Raw genomic sequence first — 21,964 nt, 5'->3', positions numbered from 1 at the left:
GCTTCAAGTTTTAAGGTTCTTACTTATTAAGTATTACATTCTTTCAAGATAAGGCTGTGGGCCTTCTGCCTGTTGAAAATTTATTGTAATTGTGTTGTTCTTAAAATGATGGGCCTTTAGCCGCTTTAAAATTTTGGATTACATTACTTGGGCTTAAACACTATTTAAGGTTAAAGGCTTTGGCCCTTCTGCCTTGGAAAATTGGTTGCAGCTTTTTTTTTTTTAATTTATTTACAAAGGCCTTCAACCGTTATGAAGTAAGGTTTCTTATTGGTGATAAAGCTGGGGCCTTCTGCCTATTGAAAGGTTATTGTAGTTATGTTGGTTTAAATTTATGGGCCTTCAGCCGATTTTGGAATTAAAGGCATTTTTCTGTTCGATAGTCAAGCTTCGAAGTTGCGCTGTAATGTTTGGACAACTAAATAAAGTGTAATGTTTGGAGCGTAACTGACAGCCGCTCATTCTGGCCCCCTTCCAAAACTCCTACTACCTGTCCTGTCCTGCGGGTTCAGCAGGGCACTTCAATGGGTACCGCAAAACTGCTATGAAATGACATTACGACACAATTAAGAAGGAATGTAAAGAATGCTCAAATGGATGTGAATTCCTAGGGGACCAAACTGCTGAGGTCATCGGTCTCTAGATTTACACAATACGTAAACCTACTTAAACCAACTTATGCTAAGAACAACACACACACCCATACCCGAGGGAAGACTCGAAACTCCGGCGAGAGGGGCCGCGCAATCCGTGACATGGCACCTCAAACCACGCGGCCACTCCACGCGGCAAAGAACTTAAAGATTTAGCTGATAATGAAAGAGCAAAAAATTACAAAAATCAGCACAAGGGATTCATCGTTCTGTACGTCAAGAAGCACTCTATGCTAAATATACAGGCACGGAACATCTGAAGAACTCGGTGGTACGAATAATATAATTTCTGAGGTCGCACACATTATTCAGCTGTCAGTTGCAACAGTTTTTCCATGGAACTGAACGAAGAGTTTATGATTATTGTACAGTACGTTGGTTAAGTCAAGGGGCATACCTGAAACGATTTTTTCATTTAAAACTCGCCACTGTCGAATCTATGAAGGAAAAAGCGGTACAGGAACGAAAATTAGATTACCCGGAATGGGTTGCAGACCTTGACTTAGCTCCACGTTGTCCACAGTAAGACATTGCAAGGTAACAAACTACTTCTTTCTGATTCGATGGGGATACATGTAAAAAAATCTCGTTGTAGAAGGAACACATTCTGACAAACACGGTCCAGTTCCATAAGCTCACTGATGTTAAGGAAAACGTGAGGTTTGAATAACTCATTGCCACGTTCAAAGAATTACAAGGATGGTTTCCTAAACGCTTTGAGGACACAGAAGCCTTACATCTGCTTTCGAGCAGTTGAAGACCATTGGCCGTTTAAGGTGAATGCACTCCTGTGTACATGCAGATGTAAGTGATTGATGTGCAAGGTACCTCAAGTCTTAAATTTCTTTAACGTTAAAACAGTCCAGGATCCCTACATTGCTTTCTTAAGTAGTGTTTCCACGTCTCCATAATGAGGTTGCGAAAGTGTTACAATATTTCGACCAACACATTGTATGAAAGACCTTTCTTCTATTGGCGGCCGGTGTGGCCATGCGGTTCTAGGCGCTCCAGTCTGGAACCGCGCGACCGCTAAGGTCGCAGATTCGAATCCTGCCTCGGGCATGGATGTGTGTGATGTACTTAGGTCAGTTAGGTTTAAGTAGTTCTAACTTCTAGGGAACTTATGACCTCAGATGTTAAGTCCCATAGTGCTCAGACCCATTTGAACCATTTTTGAACCTTTCTTCTATTATGAAACTATATGAGCCACGATGTGGCAACCTAAGTGGTTAACTTGTGAAATTTTCTGCGTGTGTCCGTATTACGACAGTTGAACCAGATAAAAATTATATTATGTAGTTAGCGCACCAAAGTAGTTAAAGGAGACAGAAAATTTGTTTTGTTTTTGATTTACGTTGTTGATAAATGTGAGATATAAAACAAAGTCACATGCAATGCGGCGGAATTGCCATCTAAATGCGGTGCATTTCTCCCTCTTTCCCCTCCTCGCACTCAGACAGCGTGGGGTGGCGGTAGGGGAAATGAGCCAACCATACTGCTCACTGAGGCACTCGTGTCAGCCCATGACTCGCGAGCCGAATTCTTTGCCAAAATAATGTTCAAATGTGTGTGAAATCTTATGGGGCTTAACTGCTAAGGTCATCAGTCCCTAAGCATGCACACTATTTAACCTAAATTATCCTAAGGACAAACACACACACCCATGCCCGAGGGAGGACTCGAACCTCCGCCGGAACCAGCCGCAGAGTCCATGACTGCAGCGCCCAAGACCGCTCGGCTAATTCAGCGCGGCAATTCTTTGACACCCCTGATATAGAGAGCGTTCTCAGATATTTTTGTCTCGTGGTAGTGACAGAGCCACTTACAAAAAGTATTCAAGTAAAACGGCTACAACAACAACCGACTAATCTCGCAAGCCACTTCACCGAAGACCAGAGTGCAGAAGACCGCTTACGAACACGTTAAGTAGACTGAGTCTTTGCCCCTCTGTGACTCAGCAACAAGAAAGCTAAGCCTACTTCCTTAACAGGCATAAAATCGATTGTCTTCAAGAATCCAGCAAAAATTTGACAACTTACGAGGTCTGTCAGAGATTGACAGAGGCCGCAAAACCCAATGGGATGTACAAAATACTGTGTTGTTGTGAACAGTTTTATGTCCAACTACACTCCTGGAAATTGAAATAAGAACACCGTGAATTCATTGTCCCAGGAAGGGGAAACCTTATTGACACATTCCTGGGGTCAGATACATCACATGATCACACTGACAGAACCACAGGCACATAGACACAGGCAACAGAGCATGCACAATGTCGGCACTAGTACAGTGTATATCCACCTTTCGCAGCAATGCAGGCTGCTATTCTCCCATGGAGACGATCGTAGAGATGCTGGATGTAGTCCTGTGGAACGGCTTGCCATGCCATTTCCACCTGGCGCCTCAGATGGACCAGCGTTCGTGCTGGACGTGCAGACCGCGTGAGACGACGCTTCATCCAGTCCCAAACATGCTCAATGGGGGACAGATCCGGAGATCTTGCTGGCCAGGGTAGTTGACTTACACCTTCCAGAGCACGTTGGGTGGCACGGGATACATGCGGACGTGCATTGTCCTGTTGGAACAGCAAGTTCCCTTGCCGGTCTAGGAATGGTAGAACGATGGGTTCGATGACGGTTTGGATGTACCGTGCACTATTCAGTGTCCCCTCGACGATCACCAGTGGTGTACGGCCAGTGTAGACGATCGCTCCCCACACCATGATGCCGGGTGTTGGCCCTGTGTGCCTCGGTCGTATGCAGTCCTGATTGTGGCGCTCACCTGCACGGCGCCAAACACGCATACGACCATCATTGGCACCAAGGCAGAAGCGACTCTCATCGCTGAAGACGACACGTCTCCATTCGTCCCTCCATTCACGCCTGTCGCGACACCACTGGAGGCGGGCTGCACGATGTTGGGGCGTGAGCGGAAGACGGCCTAACGGTGTGCGGGACCGTAGCCCAGCTTCATGGAGACGGTTGCGAATGGTCCTCGCCGATACCCCAGGAGCAACAGTGTCCCTAATTTGCTGGGAAGTGGCGGTGCGGTCCCCTACGGCACTGCGTAGGATCCTACGGTCTTGGCGTGCATCCGTGCGTCGCTGCGGTCCGGTCCCGGGTCGACGGGCACGTGCACCTTCCGCCGACCACTGGCGACAACATCGATGTACTGTGGAGACCTCACGCCCCACGTGTTGAGCAATTCGGCGGTACGTCCACCCGGCCTCCCGCATGCCCACTATACGCCCTCGCTCAAAGTCCGTCAACTGCACATACGGTTCACGTCCACGCTGTCGCGGCATGCTACCAGTGTTAAAGACTGCGATGGAGCTCCGTATGCCACGGCAAACTGGCTGACACTGACGGCGGCGGTGCACAAATGCTGCGCAGCTAGCGCCATTCGACGGCCAACACCGTGGTTCCTGGTGTGTCCGCTGTGCCGTGCGTGTGATCATTGCTTGTACAGCCCTCTCGCAGTGTCCGGAGCAAGTATGGTGGGTCTGACACACCGGTGTCAATGTGTTCTTTTTTCCATTTCCAGGAGTGTATTTAGCTGTCGGACTATTTAGCTGCGCCGTGTAGAACACGAGAAATGTTCCTGCCTATGATATCCCGAGAACTAGGCGGCAGCTAAACGGACGCCAAAGTGCATTCGACGAGACGTCTATCTTAAAACAGACATGATTTTGCGATAGCACTATAAAAGAAGCAATACAGATAAAAGTATCTCACAGTACCCTAAACAAAGTCAGCGGTCTGCAGCTAAGCACAGCTTGGGACCCGGTCATCGGTTGTTTTGTCAATCTAGTGGGTGCCATTCTTTTCATGTGACCATAAAGTTTAAGTCTTCGTTCCTTCATGTCACAATGTATGTCTGTGTATTCTTCTGTTTCCGTGTTACTTCTCAGCCTGTAAGTTTCTCCATAAGTAATTTTGCGGCGTAATGTCTTCCTAATAATGTTTAGAATTTCTTCAATATCCCTCTTTAAAGTTTCTGCTCCATAAAGACATTCAGGATTGATTACAGTGCTGTAATGCCTAAGCTTACTGAATTTAGTAGGCGATTTTTTATGATAAATATTTTGTGTTAATCTAAATGCAGTTGCCATTTTTTGACAGCGATTTTCGTTTGCAGATATTTCCAGACCGTTTTCTCGTATGATTTCCCCCAAGTATTTAAACTGAGAAACCTTTTTATTTTTCCATATTTTTTGTTAAAAAATTTTTGTGGTTGTTTGTTGCATATTATATATACCGTTTTTTCGTATCATATTTGTAACCCTACCTTTCCACAACTTGTTTAAGAATTTAAATTTGTTTTTGAGCTGCGATAATATCCGTAGTTAAAATTGCCAGATCATCTGCGAAGGCGAGGCAATCTACTCTAATAATGTTTCTGCCTAAGTTGACTGATTGATCTTTATTTTGATTCGACTTTTGATCTCGCCATTCTGTAATCACCTTATCCAAAACACAGTGAAACAGTAACGGAGAGAGTTCATCTCCCTGTCAAACACCAGTCTTTATATCAAATGGTTCAGAAATTTCTCCCATGAATTTCACTTTAGACGTAGTGTCATTCAACTTTTCCTTACCTTAGGCAAGGTCGGCTTCTTTGACTTTTAGTTACAAACTCTTGAAGCCTGGATATCTTATATTTATAGAAATGCGTGTTCTGTCGGACATATCCTACAGAAAAGACACCTCTCATATATCTATAATTCTATGGGCGCGCCGGCTGTTTGATAAAAAAGTTTTAGTGCGAATGCACAACCAACGTCCGAACTCTTCGGGATGAGAAATTTGCTGGTAGGGGGTTACTGTGTGGGGGTCGTTACAGTGCCTCGACCGCAAAATGGGGAATTTTGCTACGACGAAAAGCGTGTACGGATGGTCGTGGCGGTTAAGGTAACTGTTCTGCAAATGCATAGAGTCTGGGCTCGAGTCTCGCTCCTCCACAAATTTTCAACTCTTGCTGTTGCATTGCTGCAGTGTCCTGAGTGCCTAGAAGTTAATATTTTCTTCCTATTTCTTTCTCAACCGATTCCTTTCCATTACTTTCACCGAAATTTTTCATGTATTCCTTTACTCCGTTACACGATTCTGGACTGAGCACCATTGACGTCACATAACATGGGTGTATAAAGAAGGAAGCAGCAACCACATGTAAGTCACCACTTCACAATGTTGTTGTTGTTGTGGTCTTCAGTCCTGAGACTGGTTTGATGCAGCTCTCCATGCTACTCTATCCTGTGCAAGCTTTTTCATCTCCCGGTACCTACTGCAACCTACATCCTTCTGAATCTGCTTATTGTATTCATCTCTTGGTCTCCCTCTACGAATTTTACCCTCCACGCTGCCCTCCAATACTAAATTGGTGATCCCTTGATGCCTCAGAACATGTCCTAACAACCGATCCCTTCTTCTGGTCAAGTTGTGCCACAAACTTCTCTTCTCCCCAATCCTATTCAATACTTCCTCATTAGTTATGTGATCTACCCATCTAATCTTCAGCATTCTTCTGTAGCACCACATTTCGAAAGCTTCTATTCTCTTCTTGTCTAAACTGTTTATCGTCCACGTTTCACTTCCATACATGGCTACACTCCATACGAATACTTTCAGAAATGACTTTCTGACACTTAAATCAATACTGGATGTTAACAAATTTCTCTTCTTCAGAAACGCTTTCCTTGCCATTGCCAGCCTACATTTTATATCCTCTCTACTTCGACCATCATCAGTTATTTTGCTCCCCAAATAGCAAAACTCCTTTACTACTTTAAGTGCCTCATTTCCTAATCTAATTCCCTCAGCATCACCCGACTTAATTAGACTACATTCCATTATCCTTGTTTTGCTTTTGTTGATGTTCATCTTATATCCTCCTTTGAAGACACTGTCCATTCCATTCAACTGCTCTTGCAAGTCCTTTGCTGTCTCTGACAGAATTACAATGTCATCGGCGAACCTCAAAGTTTTTATTTCTTCTCATTGGATTTTAATACCTACTCCGAATTTTTCTTTTATTTCCTTTACTGCTTGCTCAATATACAGATTGAACAACATCAGGGAGAGGCTACAACCCTGTCTTACTCCCTTCCCAACCACTGCTTCCCTTTCATGTCCCTCAACTCTTATAACTGCCATCTGGTTTCTGTACAAATTGTAAATAGCCTTTCGCTCCCTGTATTTTACCCCTGCCACCTTTACAATTTGAAAGAGAGTATTCCAGTCAACATTGTCAAAAGCTTTCTCTAAGTCTACAAATGCTAGAAACGTAGATTTGCCTTTCCTTAATCTTTCTTCTAAGATAAGTCGTAAGGTCAGTATTGCCTCACGTGTTCCAGTGTTTCTACGGAATCCAAACTGATCTTCCCCAAGGTTGGCTTCTACTAGTTTTTCCATTCGTCTGTAAAGAATTCGTGTTAGTATTTTGCAGCTGTGACTTATTAAACTGATAGTTCGGTAATTTTCACATCTGTCAACACCTGCTTTCTTTGGGATTGGAATTATTATATTCTTCTTGAAGTCTGAGGGTATTTCGCCTGTTTCATACATCTTGCTCACCAGATGGTAGAGTTTTGTCAGGACTGGCTCTCCCAAGGCCGTCAGTAGTTCCAATGGAATGTTGTCTACTCCGGGGGCCTTGTTTCGACTCAGGTCTTTCAGTGCTCTGTCAAACTCTTCACGCAGTATCATATCTCCCATTTCATCTTCATCTACATCCTCTTCCATTTCCATAATATTGTCCTCAAGTACATCGCCCTTGTATAGACCCTCTATATACTCGTTCCACCTTTCAGCTTTCCCTTCTTTGCTTAGAACTGGGTTTCCATCTGAGCTCTTGATATTCATACAAGTCGTTCTCTTATCTCCAAAGGTCTCTTTAATTTTCCTGTAGGCAGTATCTATCTTACCCCTAGTGAGATAGGCCTCTACATCCTTACATTTGTCCTCTAGCCATCCCTGCTTAGCCATTTTGCACTTCCTGTCTATCTCATTTTTGAGACGTTTGTATTCCTTTTTGCCTGCTTCACTTACTGCAGTTTTATATTTTCTCCTTTCATCAATTAAATTCAATATTTCTTCTGTTACCCAAGGAATTCTACTACCCCTCGTCTTTTTACCTACTTGATCCTCTGCTGCCTTCACTACTTCATCCCTCAAAGCTACCCATTCTTCTTCTACTGTATTTATTTCCCCCATTCCTGTCAATTGCTCCCTTATGCTCTCCCTGAATCTCTGTACAACCTCTGGTTCTTTTAGTTTATCCAGGTCCCATCTCCTTAAATTCCCACCTTTTTGCATTTTATTCAGTTTTAATCTACAGGTCATAACCAATAGATTGTGGTCAGAGTCCACATCTGCCCCTGGAAATGTCTTACAATTTAAAACCTGGTTCCTAAATCTCTGTCTTACCATTATAGAATCTATCTGATACCTTTTAGTATCTCCAGGGTTCTTCCATGTATACAACCTTCTTTCATGATTCTTAAACCAAGTGTTAGTTATGGTTATGTTGGGCTCTGTGCAAAATTCTACCAGGGGGCTTCCTCTTTCATTTCTTAGTCCCAATCCATATTCACCTACAATGTTTCCTTCTCTCCCTTTTCCTACACTTGAATTCCAGTCACCCATGACTATTAAATTTTCGTCTCCATTCACAATCTGAATAATTTCTTTTATTTCATCGTACATTTCTTCAATTTCTTCGTCATCTGCAGAGCTAGTTGGCATATAAACTTGTACTACTGTAGTAGGTGTGGGCTTCGTATCTATCTTGGCCACAATAATGCGTTCACTATGCTGTTTGTAGTAGCTTACCCGCATTCCTATTTTCCTATTCATTATTAAACCTACTCCTGCATTACCCCTATTTGATTTTGTGTTTATAACCCTGTAGTCACCTGACCAGAAGTCTTGTTCCTCCTGCCACCGAACTTCACTAATTCCCACTATATCTAACTTTAACCTATCCATTTCTCTTTTTAAATTTTCTAACCTACCTGCCCGATTAAGGGATCTGACATTCGACGCTCCGATCCGTAGAACGCCAGTTTTCTTTCTCCTGATAACGACATCCTCTTGAGTAGTCCCCGCCCGGAGGTCCGAATGGGGGACTATTTTACCTCCGGAATATTTTACCCAAGAGGACGCCATCATCATGTAATCATACAGTAAAGCTGCATGCCCTCGGGAAAAATTACGGCTGTAGTTTCCTCTTGCTTTCAGCCGTTCGCAGTACCAGCACAGCAAGGCCGTATTGGTTATTGTTACAAGGCCAGATCAGTCAATCATCCAGACTGTTGCCCTTGCAACTACTGAAAAGGCTGCTGTCCCTCTTCAGGAACCACACGTTTGTCTGGCCTCTCAACAGATACCCCTCCGTTGTGGTTGCACCTACGGTACGGCTATCTGTATCGCTGAGGCACGCAAGCCTCCCCACCAACGGCAAGGTCCATGGTTCACAATAGCTGGTAGATATTTAACAACTTGACGCAGATGGGATCTCAGAAAAATGTTACTAGTGGACAGCATCTCTTTTTTTATCGAAGAGAACTCTTCAGACGAAACACTAGCTTCGGACGTAACGCAAGCGAGTGTTACAGGACCATTACTGATCATTATATTCGCATATAAATGTGTCAGGTGTCAGGCAAATCCAACACCTTCCATGAAAACCCTGACATGATAAGCAAATCCAGTAGTATGTCACATAGCTCTGAGTAACGAGTGAGCAAATGGAATACCACAGACTAACACAAGAATGCCTAAATGCATGTCATACCTTCCCACCGTGAGACAGACGCAGTTCCGAGGGGAGAAACGAGAACAGAAGCCGAGAGCAGAACCGTGTTAAGCGAGAAGGCCCTACGATAATGGACGGACGGACACCCACGTCGCCAGCTAACTGCTAGGACCACACCACCCACAAGTTTTTTAGCGTGAGACTTTTTCGCGTCTCTGTTGTCAAGACCACCCCCAGCCCATGTTAAAAGCTAGAGCCCTCCAGAAGAACAGTATAGATCTTACGATAACACAAAAAGGGCTACACCACCCGCAAGTTTTAGCGTGAGACCTTTTTCGCGTCTGTGTTACGTTAGGACCACCCCCCAGCCCATGTTAAAAGATAGAGCCCTCCAGAAGAACAGTATAGATCTTACGATAACGCTAAAAGGACCACACCAGCTGCAAGTTTTAGCGTGAGACTTTTTCGCTTCTCTGTTACGTTGCAAACTTTAAAAACATTGCCCCACCACGAAAAGTATAACGTTTCTCATTGGATAGACAGAATTTTTGTAGGCAGAGCTTAAGGTTAACATTGAGACCCTGAATGGTCAGATGAAAACACAGCCAGATAATTTTTTCTTAACCAACTTCGGTAAATTGTAGTAAGGAGAAGTTAGAGGAGAGTTGCTTCCGAGAGGGCGAGCTGGATGAAGCTGTGCTGGCCGCCGCCCCCTGACGAACACCGACAAGGTAATGAATGCACGCGGTGCCGCATGTTTGAGCGCATTTCACTCAGAACTGCAGAAGTCTCATCTGTTACATCCCCTTTTTGCGTAATACTAGTGTCGATCGTCAATTAAAGCTCATGGTGTTCACATTTGCCACTTGAAGTAAAAATCTGAAACTCGATGATTTTTCTGTTATATAGTTATTGAGAAGCCACATCAGCCACTGTAATTTACGACAAGTTGGATAAGTAATTAAAGATAATTGAGGGTCACTGTAGACCATTTTGATAGTTTTCTCTTTTGTGAAACTTAATTTAAACCTAGATTATAGATGTGATATGGCATAGTTCATCCTTCGATCCATTGTAGAACTTGGAAACCCATTCAGGGAATATTCGTTCACATTTTTGTTGAACGCAGTTGGTTTTTACCATCCTGTATTAATATATTTCCTTTTATCAATAGTGCAATTTATAAACGATGTTTTGTGAGTAGAATAAAATTTCCAATGGTAAACTTAACTGTTTTTTCGACGTTATTTTACCAGCTAACTAAAAATAGGAAAGCCTTGAATCCCTTCCACTAAATTTAGTTAGTATTAAGATTCTTTTACAGGGAGTGCAGTGGAGCTGACGCTGAAATCGTTAAGTATTTGGTTATATCATCGCTAGTCTCACTGAACTCTTCTGAACTCTACATGTCACGTGTGGTCTGGCGTCTCCTTAACAGCAACAGGTCCCAGGTTCAAACTAGTCAATTCCCTAAAAAACACTCTCAGAGCGCCGTTGCGCGAAAGTGGTAGGGAGACACGATATAGAACAAACAGACACCACGCAGACTGTTTAGAAATGACGTAGTCGATAACGTTCGAAGCTGCATGAGGATGCTCACGGATGGTGCTTCTGTATTAAGACAAATTAATACGCAAGAAAATAGTAGTGAAATGCAGTAAGACCTGCAGAGGTGCAAATTTAACTCATTTCCGTAAATATACGGAAATAACTATTATAGGATTGTACGAGTGCCTAACAAACACTGAAAGAAGTCATATCTACTAAATACCTGCGACAGCGTGTATGGTGCAAGTTGTTATGGAACGGACCGCATAAAACTAATCGTTGGAAAGCTAGGCTTTGGACTGATATTCAGCGAAAGAATTCTCGAGAATTGTATCGCAGCAACAAAAGAAGTAGCTTACAAGGCATTCGTTCGACAGAACCTTGAGCAGTACTCGTCAGTTTGTGTGTCTTACCAGTTGAAATAGAGGACGTACAGAAGTTCCCAAGCCGGCCGGTGTGGCCGTGCGGTTCTAGGCGCTTCAGTCTGGAACCGCGTGACCGCTACAGTTGCAGGTTCGAATCCTGCCTCGGGCCTGGATGTGTGTGATGTCCTTAGGTGAGTTAGGTTTAAGTAGTTCTAAGTTCTAGGGGACTGCTGACCACAGATGTTAAGTCCCATAGTGCTCAGAGCCATTTGAAGCATTTTGAAGATCCCAAACAGAGTAGCGTGTAGCGTCACAGGTTCATTTAGTGAGCACGAAAGCGTTCCTCGAAGGATCAATCGATACATTGCTTCTCCTTTTGTACATCTCGCGAAAAGACCGCGAAGGTAAAATTAGAGACTACGTACATCAGGTACGCTGCCCCACACACCATTAAGTGTCTTGGGGAGCGTAGATGTAAGTGTAGACGTACACTATCTGATGAAAAGTATCTACGCATCCCTATGTAATTCAGAACTGACCGCTAGGTGGACCCGCCAGTATAGAAGGAAGTGAGGAGTATTGTGTTGTTAGTATAGAAGCAGTAACAGTAGAATACGTCGGTGACGAGATCCCAGTAATATTGAACGTGGACTAGATGTTGAGTGCCGCCTGAGTGACAAAGAGATTAATGTTTAACGTCCCGTCGTCTATGAAGTCCTTAGAGATGGCGCCTGAGTTCGGATTAGGGAAGGTTGGGGAACGAAATCGACCGTGCTCTTTTCGAAGGAACCATTCCGGGATTTGCCTTAAGCGGTTTACGAAAGTTACGGAAAACCTAAATCAGGACAGCCGGACGCGGGTTTGAACCGTCGTCGTCTCGAATCTGAATAAAAAATCAATCAGAAACATTTCAGCTTTTCTAAAACTACCCAAGCCGAATATCGGTGAAATGACTATGAAGTGGAAAAGCGAAGGAATGCCCACGGATAAACAAAGACCAGGCATGCTCCGACAAATAGCGCCCCACCAAGCATTGTGGAGGGTGGTTGTAAAAAATCGCATCAAATCAGCGCAAGGAATCTCTCGTGAGTTCCGAAGCGTTACTAGCACATAACAGTCGAGCTAGCACATAGATTGTACATAGGGAGTAGGGAAGACATGGGTACAGTGGTTGTGCAGCTCATCCAAAGCCGCACTTTTCTGGTGCCAAAGCGACGCATGGTGCGTTGCAAAGATCGACGTCACTGCACAGCGGTCCACTGGACGCTATAACCAATGGTAATCCGATGAACAGGTTTGGATTTCACGAATGTCTGGAGAACTTTACTAGCCATTATCTGCAATATGAAGTACAGAGCAGGTGCTGTTACAGTGAGAGGTGTTTTTCGTGGCTGTGGTCTGGTCCTTTTGCTGTAACCGTGGAAACGCTGAATGCGGACGGGTTGGCTAAAAAATGGCTCTGAGCACTACAGGGCTTAACTTCTAAGGTCATCAGTCCCCTAGAACCTAGAACTACTTAAACTTAACTAACCTAAGGACATCACACACATCCATGTCCGAGGCAGGATACGAACCTGCGACAGTAGCGGTCGCGCGGTTTCAGACTGTAGCGCCTAGAATCGCTCGGCCACCCCGGCCGGCGCGGAAGCGTTGTTGTTGTTGTTGTTGTTGTTGTGGTCTTCAGTCATGAGACTGGTTTGATGCAGCTCTCCATGCTACTCTATCCTGTGCAACCTTCTTCATTTCCCAGTACCTACTGCAACCTACATCCTTCTGAATCTGTTTAGTGTATTCATCTCTTGGTCTTACTCTAGGATTCTTACCCTCCACGCTGCCCTCCAATACTAAATTGGAGATCTCATGATACCACAGAATATGTCCTACCAAGCGATCCCTTCCTTTTGTCAAGTTGAGCCACAAATTTCTCTTCCCCCCAATTCAATTCAATACCTCCTCATTAGTTATGTGATCTATCCATATAATCTTCAGCATTCTTCTGTAGCACCACATTTCGAAAGCTTCAGTTCTTCTTGTCTAAACTATTTATCGTCCACGTTTCACTTCCATACATGGCTACACGCCATTCAAATACTTTAAGAAACGACTTCCTGACACTTAAATCTATACTCGATGTTAACAAATTTCTCTTCCTCAGAAAAGCTTTCCTTGCCATTGTCAGTCTACATTTTATATCCTCTCTACTTCGACCATCATCAGTTATTTTGGTCCCCAAATAGTAAAACTCCTTTACTACTTTAAGCGCCTCATTTCCTAACCAAATTCCCTCAGCATCACCCGATTTAATTCGATTACATTCCCTTATCCTCGTTTTGCTTTTTTTTATGTTCATCTTATATCCACCTTTCAAGACACTGTCCATTCCGTTCAATTGCTCTTCCTAGTCCTTTGCTGTCTCTGACAGAATTACAATGTCATCGGTGAACCTTAAAGTTTTTATTTCTTCTCCATGGATTTTAATACCTACCCCAAATTTTTCTTTTGTTTCCTTTACTGCTTGCTCAATATACAGATTGAATAACACTGGGGAGAGGCTACATCTGTGCCTCACTCCCTTCCCAACCACTGCTTCCCTTCCTTTCGCTCCCTGTATTTTACCCCTGCCAGCTTCAGAATTCGAAAGACAGTATTCCAGTCGACAATGTCAAAAGCTTTCCTTAAGTCTACAAATGTTAGGAACGTAGGTTTGCCTTTCCTTAATCTACTTTCTAAGATAATTCCTACGGTCGGTATTGCCTCACGTGTTCCAGCATTTCTATGGACTCCAAACTGATCTTCGCCGAGGTCGGCTTCTACCAGTTTTTCCATTCGTCTGTAAAGAATTCGTGTTAGTATTTTGAAGCCGTGACTTATTAAACTGATATTTCGGTAATTTTCACATCTGTCAACTCCCTCTTTCTTTGGGATTGGAATTATTATATTCTTCTTGAAGTCTGGGGTATTTCGCCTGTCTCATACATTTTGCTCACCAGATGGTAGAGTTTTGTCAGGACTGGCTCTCCCAAGGCTGTCAGTAGTTCTAATGGAATGATGTCTACTCCCGGGGCCTTATTTAAAAAAAATGGCTCTGAGCACCATGGGACTTAACTTTTAAGGTCATCAGTCCCCTAGAACCTACTTAAACGTGTCTAACCTAAGGATATCACACACATCCATGCCCGAGGCAGGATTCGAACCTGCGACCGTAGCGGTCATGCGGTTTCAGACTGAAGCGCCTAGAACCGCACGGCCGGGCCTTGTTTCGACTTAAGTGTTTCGGTGCTTTGTCAAACTCTTCACGCAGTATCATATCTCTCATTTCCTCTTCATCTACATCCTCTTCCAGGATATGAACAGATATTACAGCATTGTCTACTGCATACTGAAGAAGAACAGTTTGGAGACGGTGATGGTCTGTATTAGCACGACAGTGGACCCTGTCATATAGCAGTGTCTGCGGCGAAATGATTTGTGGATAGTAACATTCCTGAAACTGACTGGCTCGATCTAATGCAGCAGCTGTAGGATGAGGTAGAACGTCGACTTCGCTCCATAACCCAGTGTCCTTTACCAACACCTCGGTTTCGGCCTTTGAGGAAGAATTGCCAGCATTTCCTCCACAGGCATTCACGCACCTCACTGAAAGTGTCACCAGCCGAGTTCAAGTCGTCATAAGAGCCTAGGGTAGACACACCATAGTAATGTCCACTAATAGGTTTCCGGATACTTTCGATGAGATAGTGTAGATGTGACGAATTCGCAGCGTTATGTAATGGCACGGATACAGTTGTGCGCTTAAGAGGACGGCTGTTCCAGCCTCTTCATCCCGATAGTGCGGGTTTTTTAATGGAAGTAGGAGCAATTCAGCAAAGCTGGCGTTGCAATCGCGCACTCTTTACACACTGTTTACGACACTGTGATGCTACACATCGCCGATCAGCAGTAGCATGGTGCACTGTCAGGACTGTGGCCACAGCTGTAAACTGTGCTGCGGGGCTGAGCACTTTGGGACGTAACATCGGAGGTCATCAGGCCCCTAGACTTAGAAGTACACTACTGGTCATTAAAACTGCTACACCACGAAGATGACATGCTACAGACACGAAATTTAACCGACAGGAAGAAGATGCTGTGACATGCAAATGATCAGGTATTTCAGAGCAGTCACACAAGGTTGGCGCCGGTGGCGGTACCTACAACGTGCTGACATGAGGAAAGTTTCCATCCGATTTCTCAACACAAACAGCAGTTGCCCGGCGTTGCCTGGTGAAACATTGTTGTGATGCCTCTTGTAAGGAGGAGAAATGCGTACCATCAGGTTTCCGACTTTGATAAAGGTCGGACTGTAACCTATCGCGATTGCGGTTTATCGTATCGCGACATTGCTGCTCGCGTTGGTCGAGATCCAATGACTGTTAGCAGAATATGGAATCGGTGGGTTCAGGAGGGTAATACGGAACGCTTTGCTGGATCCCAAAGGCCTCGTATCACTAGCAGTAGAGATGATAGGCATCTTATCCGCAACGCTCTAACGGTTCGTGCAGCCACGTCTCGATCCCTGAGTCAACAGATGGGGACGTTTCCAAGACAACAACCATCTGCACGAACAGTTCGACGACGTTTGCAGCAGCATGGACTATCAGCTCGGAGACCATGGCTGCGGTTACCCTTGACGCTGCATCACGAACAGGAGCGCTTGCGATTGCGTACTCAACGACGAATCTGGATGCACGAATCGTAAAACGTCATGTTTTCGGATGAATCCAGTTTCTGTTTACAGCATCATGATGGTCGCATCCGTGTTTGGCTACATCGCGGTGAACGCATATTGGAAGCGTGTTTTCGCCATCGCCATACTGGCATATCACGCGGTGTGATGGTACAGGGTGCCATTGGTTACACGTTTCGGTCACCTCTTGTTCGCATTGACGGCTGTTTGAACAGTGGACGTTACATTTCAGATGTGTTACAACCCGTGGCACTACCCTTCATTCGATCGCTGCGAAACCCTACATTTCAGCAGGATAATGCACGACCGCATGTTGCAGGTTCAGTACGGGCCTTTCTGGATACAGAAAATGTTCGACTGCTGCCCTGGCCAGCACATTTTCCAGATGTCTCACAAATTGAAAACGTCAGGTCAATAGTGGCGGAGCAACTGGCTCGTCACAAGACGCCAGTCACTACTCTTGATGAACTGAGGTATCGTGTTGAAGCTGCATGGGCAGCTGTACGTGTACACGCCATCCCAGCTCTGTTTGACTCAAAGCCCAGGCGTATCAAGGCCGTTATTACGGCCAGAGGTGGTTGTTCTGGGTACTGATTTCTCAGGATATATGTACCAAATTGCGTGAAAATGTAATCATATGTCAGTTCTAGTATAATATATTTGTCCAATGAATACCCGTTTATCATCTACTCTTATTCTCGGTGTAACAATTTTAATGGCCAGTAGTGTACGAACAAAATTGTTCAAATGGCTCTGAGCACTATGAGACTTAACTTCTGAGGTCATCAGTTCCCTAGAACTTAGGACTACTTAACCACAAGTAACCTAAGGACATCACAAACATCCTTGCCCGAGGCATGATTCGAACCTGCGACCGTAGCGGTCGCACGGTACCAAACTAAAGTATTAACAACGCGGGTCTCCACCTCACTAGGCAGAGGGAGTAACCACTACTTCACCCTGGCACAGTGGCTCTGAACAACTGCACGGATTACCCTAGCACTATTCCCTACTCAATACGAATACCCATTCGCATCTCAGCCCTCGTTGTATTTCCCGTATACTCCTAAAATGATTGCAGACGCTCTCCGACTGTACTGGAAAAGCACCTCAGCATCTAACAGAACAGGAGGTACCGCCTGAAACCCAGGACTAGTGAGCAGGAGACCCTGATTCGAGTCCCGGCCTTGGTACTGTATTCATACATCGTTCATGTCTGAGACTCGAAATGGTCTCAGGAACTACATACGAGGGTGATTCAAATGAAAACCTTAAATATTTTTTTAAATATTATTTATTGTGAAGAAGTGGTACAAATATGTATCACTTTTCAACATATTCTCCCCCACGCTCAATGCAAGTCCTCCAACGCTTACAAAGTGCATAAATTCCTTTAGAAAAAAATTCTTTTGGTAGACCGCGCAACCACTCATGCACCACGTGGCGTACCTCTTCACCAGAATGGAATTCTTTCCTCCCATTGCGTCTCTGAGTGGTCCAAACATAAGGAAATCACGTGGGACAAGCTCTGGTGAGTATGGTGGATGAGGAAGACACTCAAAATGAAGGTCTGTGATTGTTGCAACTGTTGTACGGGAAGTGTGGGGTCTTCCATTGTCATGTTTCAAAAGGATACCTGCTGACAACAATCCACGCTGCTTTGATTTGATTGCAGGCCGCAGATTATTTTTTAGGAGATCTGTGTATGATGCACTGGTGACAGTGGTCCCTCTAGGTATGTAATGCTCCAAAATGACGCATTTTGCGTCCCGAAAGAGAGTCAGCATAACCTTCCCTGCTGATGGTTCTGTTCGAAACTTCTGTGGTTTTTGTGATGAGGAATGGGGCCATTCCTTGCTCGCTTTCTTCATTTCCGGTTGGCGGAAGTGAACCCAGGTTTCATCCCCAGTAACGATTCTGGCAAGGAAGCCATCACTTTCCCGTACAAAGGGCCGAAGAAATTCTTCACAACCATCAACACGTCGTTCTCTCATTTCAGGAGTCAGTTGCTGTGGCACCCATCTTGCAGACACTTTGGGAAACTGGAGTACATCATGCACAATGTAGTGTGCTGATCCATAACTAATCTGTAAACATGCTGCAATGTCATTCATTGTCACTCGGCGGTTTTCCTTCAGTATTGCGTCAACTGCTGCAATGTTCTGTGGAGTCACAATTCGTTGTGCCTGACCTGGACGAGGAGCACCTTTCACTGAAGTCACATCATTTGCGAACTTCCTACTCCATTCGTAGACTTTCTGCTGTGACAAACATGCATAACCGTACTAAACTTTCATTCGACGACGAATTTCAATAAGTTTCGCACTTTCACTACGCAAAAACCGAATAACAGAACACTGTTCTTCCCTGGTGCATGACGCAAGTGGAGAAGCCATCTTTATACTGATGCTGCGACGGTATGTGTGAATCTGCACTATGCTGCCACCTACGGGCCACTCTGCACGCTGTTTGCAGCACGCTTACCAACTTAGAGGAAAACGGCGCGAAATTTCGATTTGTTACAAATTTAAGGTTTTCATTTGAGTCACCCTTGTAGTTTCATACGATTAAAGCACCTATATCTGGGTTCCAGACAGGATCCCCCGTTTCGTTCGATGCTGAGCTGCTATTGCAATACAGTTGGAGAGCCTCTGCAATGCTGTTCGAGTATAGGGAGAATGCGAAGTCGACTGAAACCTGAATGGGAATGTTGAGTGAGGAGGGAGGCGTACTACAGGGGTCCGTACGGTTGTGCAAAGTCTCTGAGCTCGGGTGGCGTATTGGTTAGCGAATGTGCGCGTAGTGAACAGAAGACCCGAGTGCGAATATTCATTCGGCGCTTCAGCCCAAATGTATACATCGTGGGTGTTTGAGACTTGAAAAGGTCTCTGGAACCATATACGCTGAAGTGCCAAAGAAACTGGTACACACTGGTACACCTGGCTAATATCGTGCAGAGCCCCCGGGAGCACGCAGAAGTGTGGCAACACGGCATAGAATGGACTCGACTAACGTCTTAATAAATTAACATCATCAATCTTGCAGGGCTGACCATAAATCCTTAAGAGTGCGAAGGGGTGGAGGCCTGTTCTGAACAGCACGATGCAAGGCATCCCAGATATGCTCAATAATGTTCATGTCTGCGGAGTTTGGTGACCAGCGGAGTGTTTAAACGCAGAAGAGTGTGGCTGGAGCCACTGCGTAACAATTTTGGACGTGTGGGGTGTCGCATTGTCCTGCTAGAATTGCCCAAGGCCGTCGGAATGGACATGAATGGATGTAAGCAATCAGACAGGATGCTTACAGGTACGTTCCACCTGTAAGAGTCGCATATAGACGTATCACAGGGTCCCAAATCATTCCAACTGCACACGACCCACACCATTACAGAGCCTCGACTAGCTTGAACAGTTCCCTGCTGAGATGCAGGATCCATGGATTAATGACATTGTCTCCATACCCATACACGTCCATCCGCTCGATAGAATTTGAAAAGAGAATTGTCCGACCGTGCAACATATTTCCAGTCATCAACAGTCCAATGTTTGAGTTGACGGGCCAGACGAGGCATATAGCATTGTGTCGTGCAGTACATGAGTGGGCCTTCGGCTCCTAAAGTCCATATCGATGATGTTTCGATAAATGGTTCGCAAGCTGACACTTGTTCATGGCCCAGCAATTTATGGAAGGGTTGCACTTCTGTCACGTTGAACGATTTTCTTCAGTCGTCGTTGGTCCCGTTGTTGCAGTATCTTTTTCTGGTCGCTGCGATGTCGGAGATTTGGTGTTTCACCGGATTCCCGATATTCACGGTACACTCGTGAAATGCTCGTACGGGAAAATCCTCACATCATCGCTATGTCGGAGATGCTGTCTCCCATCGCTCGCGCGCCGAGTACAACAACATATTCAAACTCACTTAAATCTTGATAACCTGCCACTGTAGCATCGGAACCGATCTGACAACTGCGCCAGACTCTTGTTGTCTTATATAGTCATTGGCGACCGCAGCGCCCTATTCTGCCTGTTTATATATCTCTGTATTTGAATAGGCATGCCTATACTAGTTTCTTTGGCGCTTTAGTGTGGTTTCACTGTGCAACAGTGTTGACGACGCGTAGGTGCGATCCCCTTGTTAGTGATGTCCCGGGAGCAGCTTGCGGCGACGACAGTGTCATCCAGGGAGAGAATTTAACCAACGGAAGAAGATGCTGTGATATGCAAATCATTAGCATTTCAGAGCATTCAAACAACGTTGGACCCGGTGGCGAAACCTACAACGTGCTGATATGAGGAAAGTTCCCAACCGATTTCTCATACACAAACAGCAGTTGACCGGCGTTGCCTGGTGAAACTTTGTTGTGATGCCTCGTGTAAGGAGGAGAAATGCGTATCATCACGTTTCCGACTTTGATAAAGCTCGGATTGTAGCCTATCACGATTGCGGTTTATCGTATCGAGACATTGCTGCTCGCGTTGGTCGAGATCCAATAACTGTTAGCAGAATATGGAATCAGTGGGTTCAGGAGGGTAATACGGGACGCCATGCTGGATCCCAATGGCCTCGTATCACTAGCAGTCGAGATGACAGGCATCTTATCCGCATGGCTGTAACATATCGTGAAGCCACGTCTCGATCCCTGAGTTAACAGATGGGGCCGTTTGCAAGACAACAGCCATCTGCACGAACAGTTCGACGACGTTTGCAGCAGCGTGGACTATCAGCTCGGAGACTATGGCTGCGGTTACCCGTGACGCTGCATCACAGACAGGAGCGCCTGCGATGATGTACTGAACAACGAATCTGGGTGCACGAATGGCAAAACGTCATTTTTTCAGATGAATACAGGTACTGTTTACAGGAGCATGATGGTCACATTCGTATTTGGCGACATCACGGTGAACTCACAATGGAAGCGTGTATTCGTCATCACCATACTGGCATATCACCCGGCGTGATGGTATGGGGTGCCATTGATTACACGTCTCGGTCACCTCTTGTTCCCATTGACGGCACTTTGAACAGTGGACGTTACATTTCAGATGTGTTACGACCCGTGGCTCTACCCTTCATTCGATCGCTGCGAAACCCTTCATTTCAGCAGGATAATGCACGACCGCATGTTGCAGATCCGGTACGGGCCTTTCTGGATTCAGAAAATGTTCGACTGCTGCCCTGGCCAGCACATTCTCCAGATCTCTCACCAGCTGGAAACGTCTGGTCATTGGTGGGCGAGCAACTGGCTCGTCACAAGACGCCAGTCACTACTCTTGATGAACTGAGGCATCGTGTTGAAGTTGCAAGGGCAGCTATACCTGTACACGCCAGCCAAGCTCTGACTCAATTCCTTGGCGTATCAAGGCCGTTATTACGGCCAGAGGTGGTTGTTCTGGGTTCTGATTTCTCAGGATCAATGCACCCATAATGCGTGAAAATGTAATCACATGTCAGTTCTAGTATATTTGTTCAATGAATACCCGTTTATCTTCCTCATTTCTTCTTGGTGTAGCATTTTTAATGGCCAGTAGTGTACCATTCTGTGTTCAGAATCTGTTATTTCCCGTCGTGCGGCCTTAATCACACCGTAAAGTTTTCCAGCTGAATCGCCTAATTACAAACGATACCTTCGCCATAGCAGTGCCCTTTTGTACACTGTGTATGTGGGTATCGCTGTTCCATGACCTTTCTCACCTCGGTGTATGGTACGCATCGTAGGTTATATACGAAATGCTGTAGGCAACATGGACCATGTCAATACCGTGTGCATTAAAAGATGGCCTCAGGGTCCCTCTGCATGGATCAGAACATGTAATATGGCTTGCGATAACACCGATCACTGCTACACTAGCACACTATGGAGGTCAACAGTGATCGACTGTGGTGTGTTATTTGGCTGTTTCACTGCAGGTCAGTAGTT

Source organism: Schistocerca serialis, chromosome 7 (assembly GCF_023864345.2).
Source record: "Schistocerca serialis cubense isolate TAMUIC-IGC-003099 chromosome 7, iqSchSeri2.2, whole genome shotgun sequence".
Lineage (NCBI taxonomy): Eukaryota > Metazoa > Arthropoda > Insecta > Orthoptera > Acrididae > Schistocerca > Schistocerca serialis.
This window is presented reverse-complemented; position numbering follows the sequence as displayed.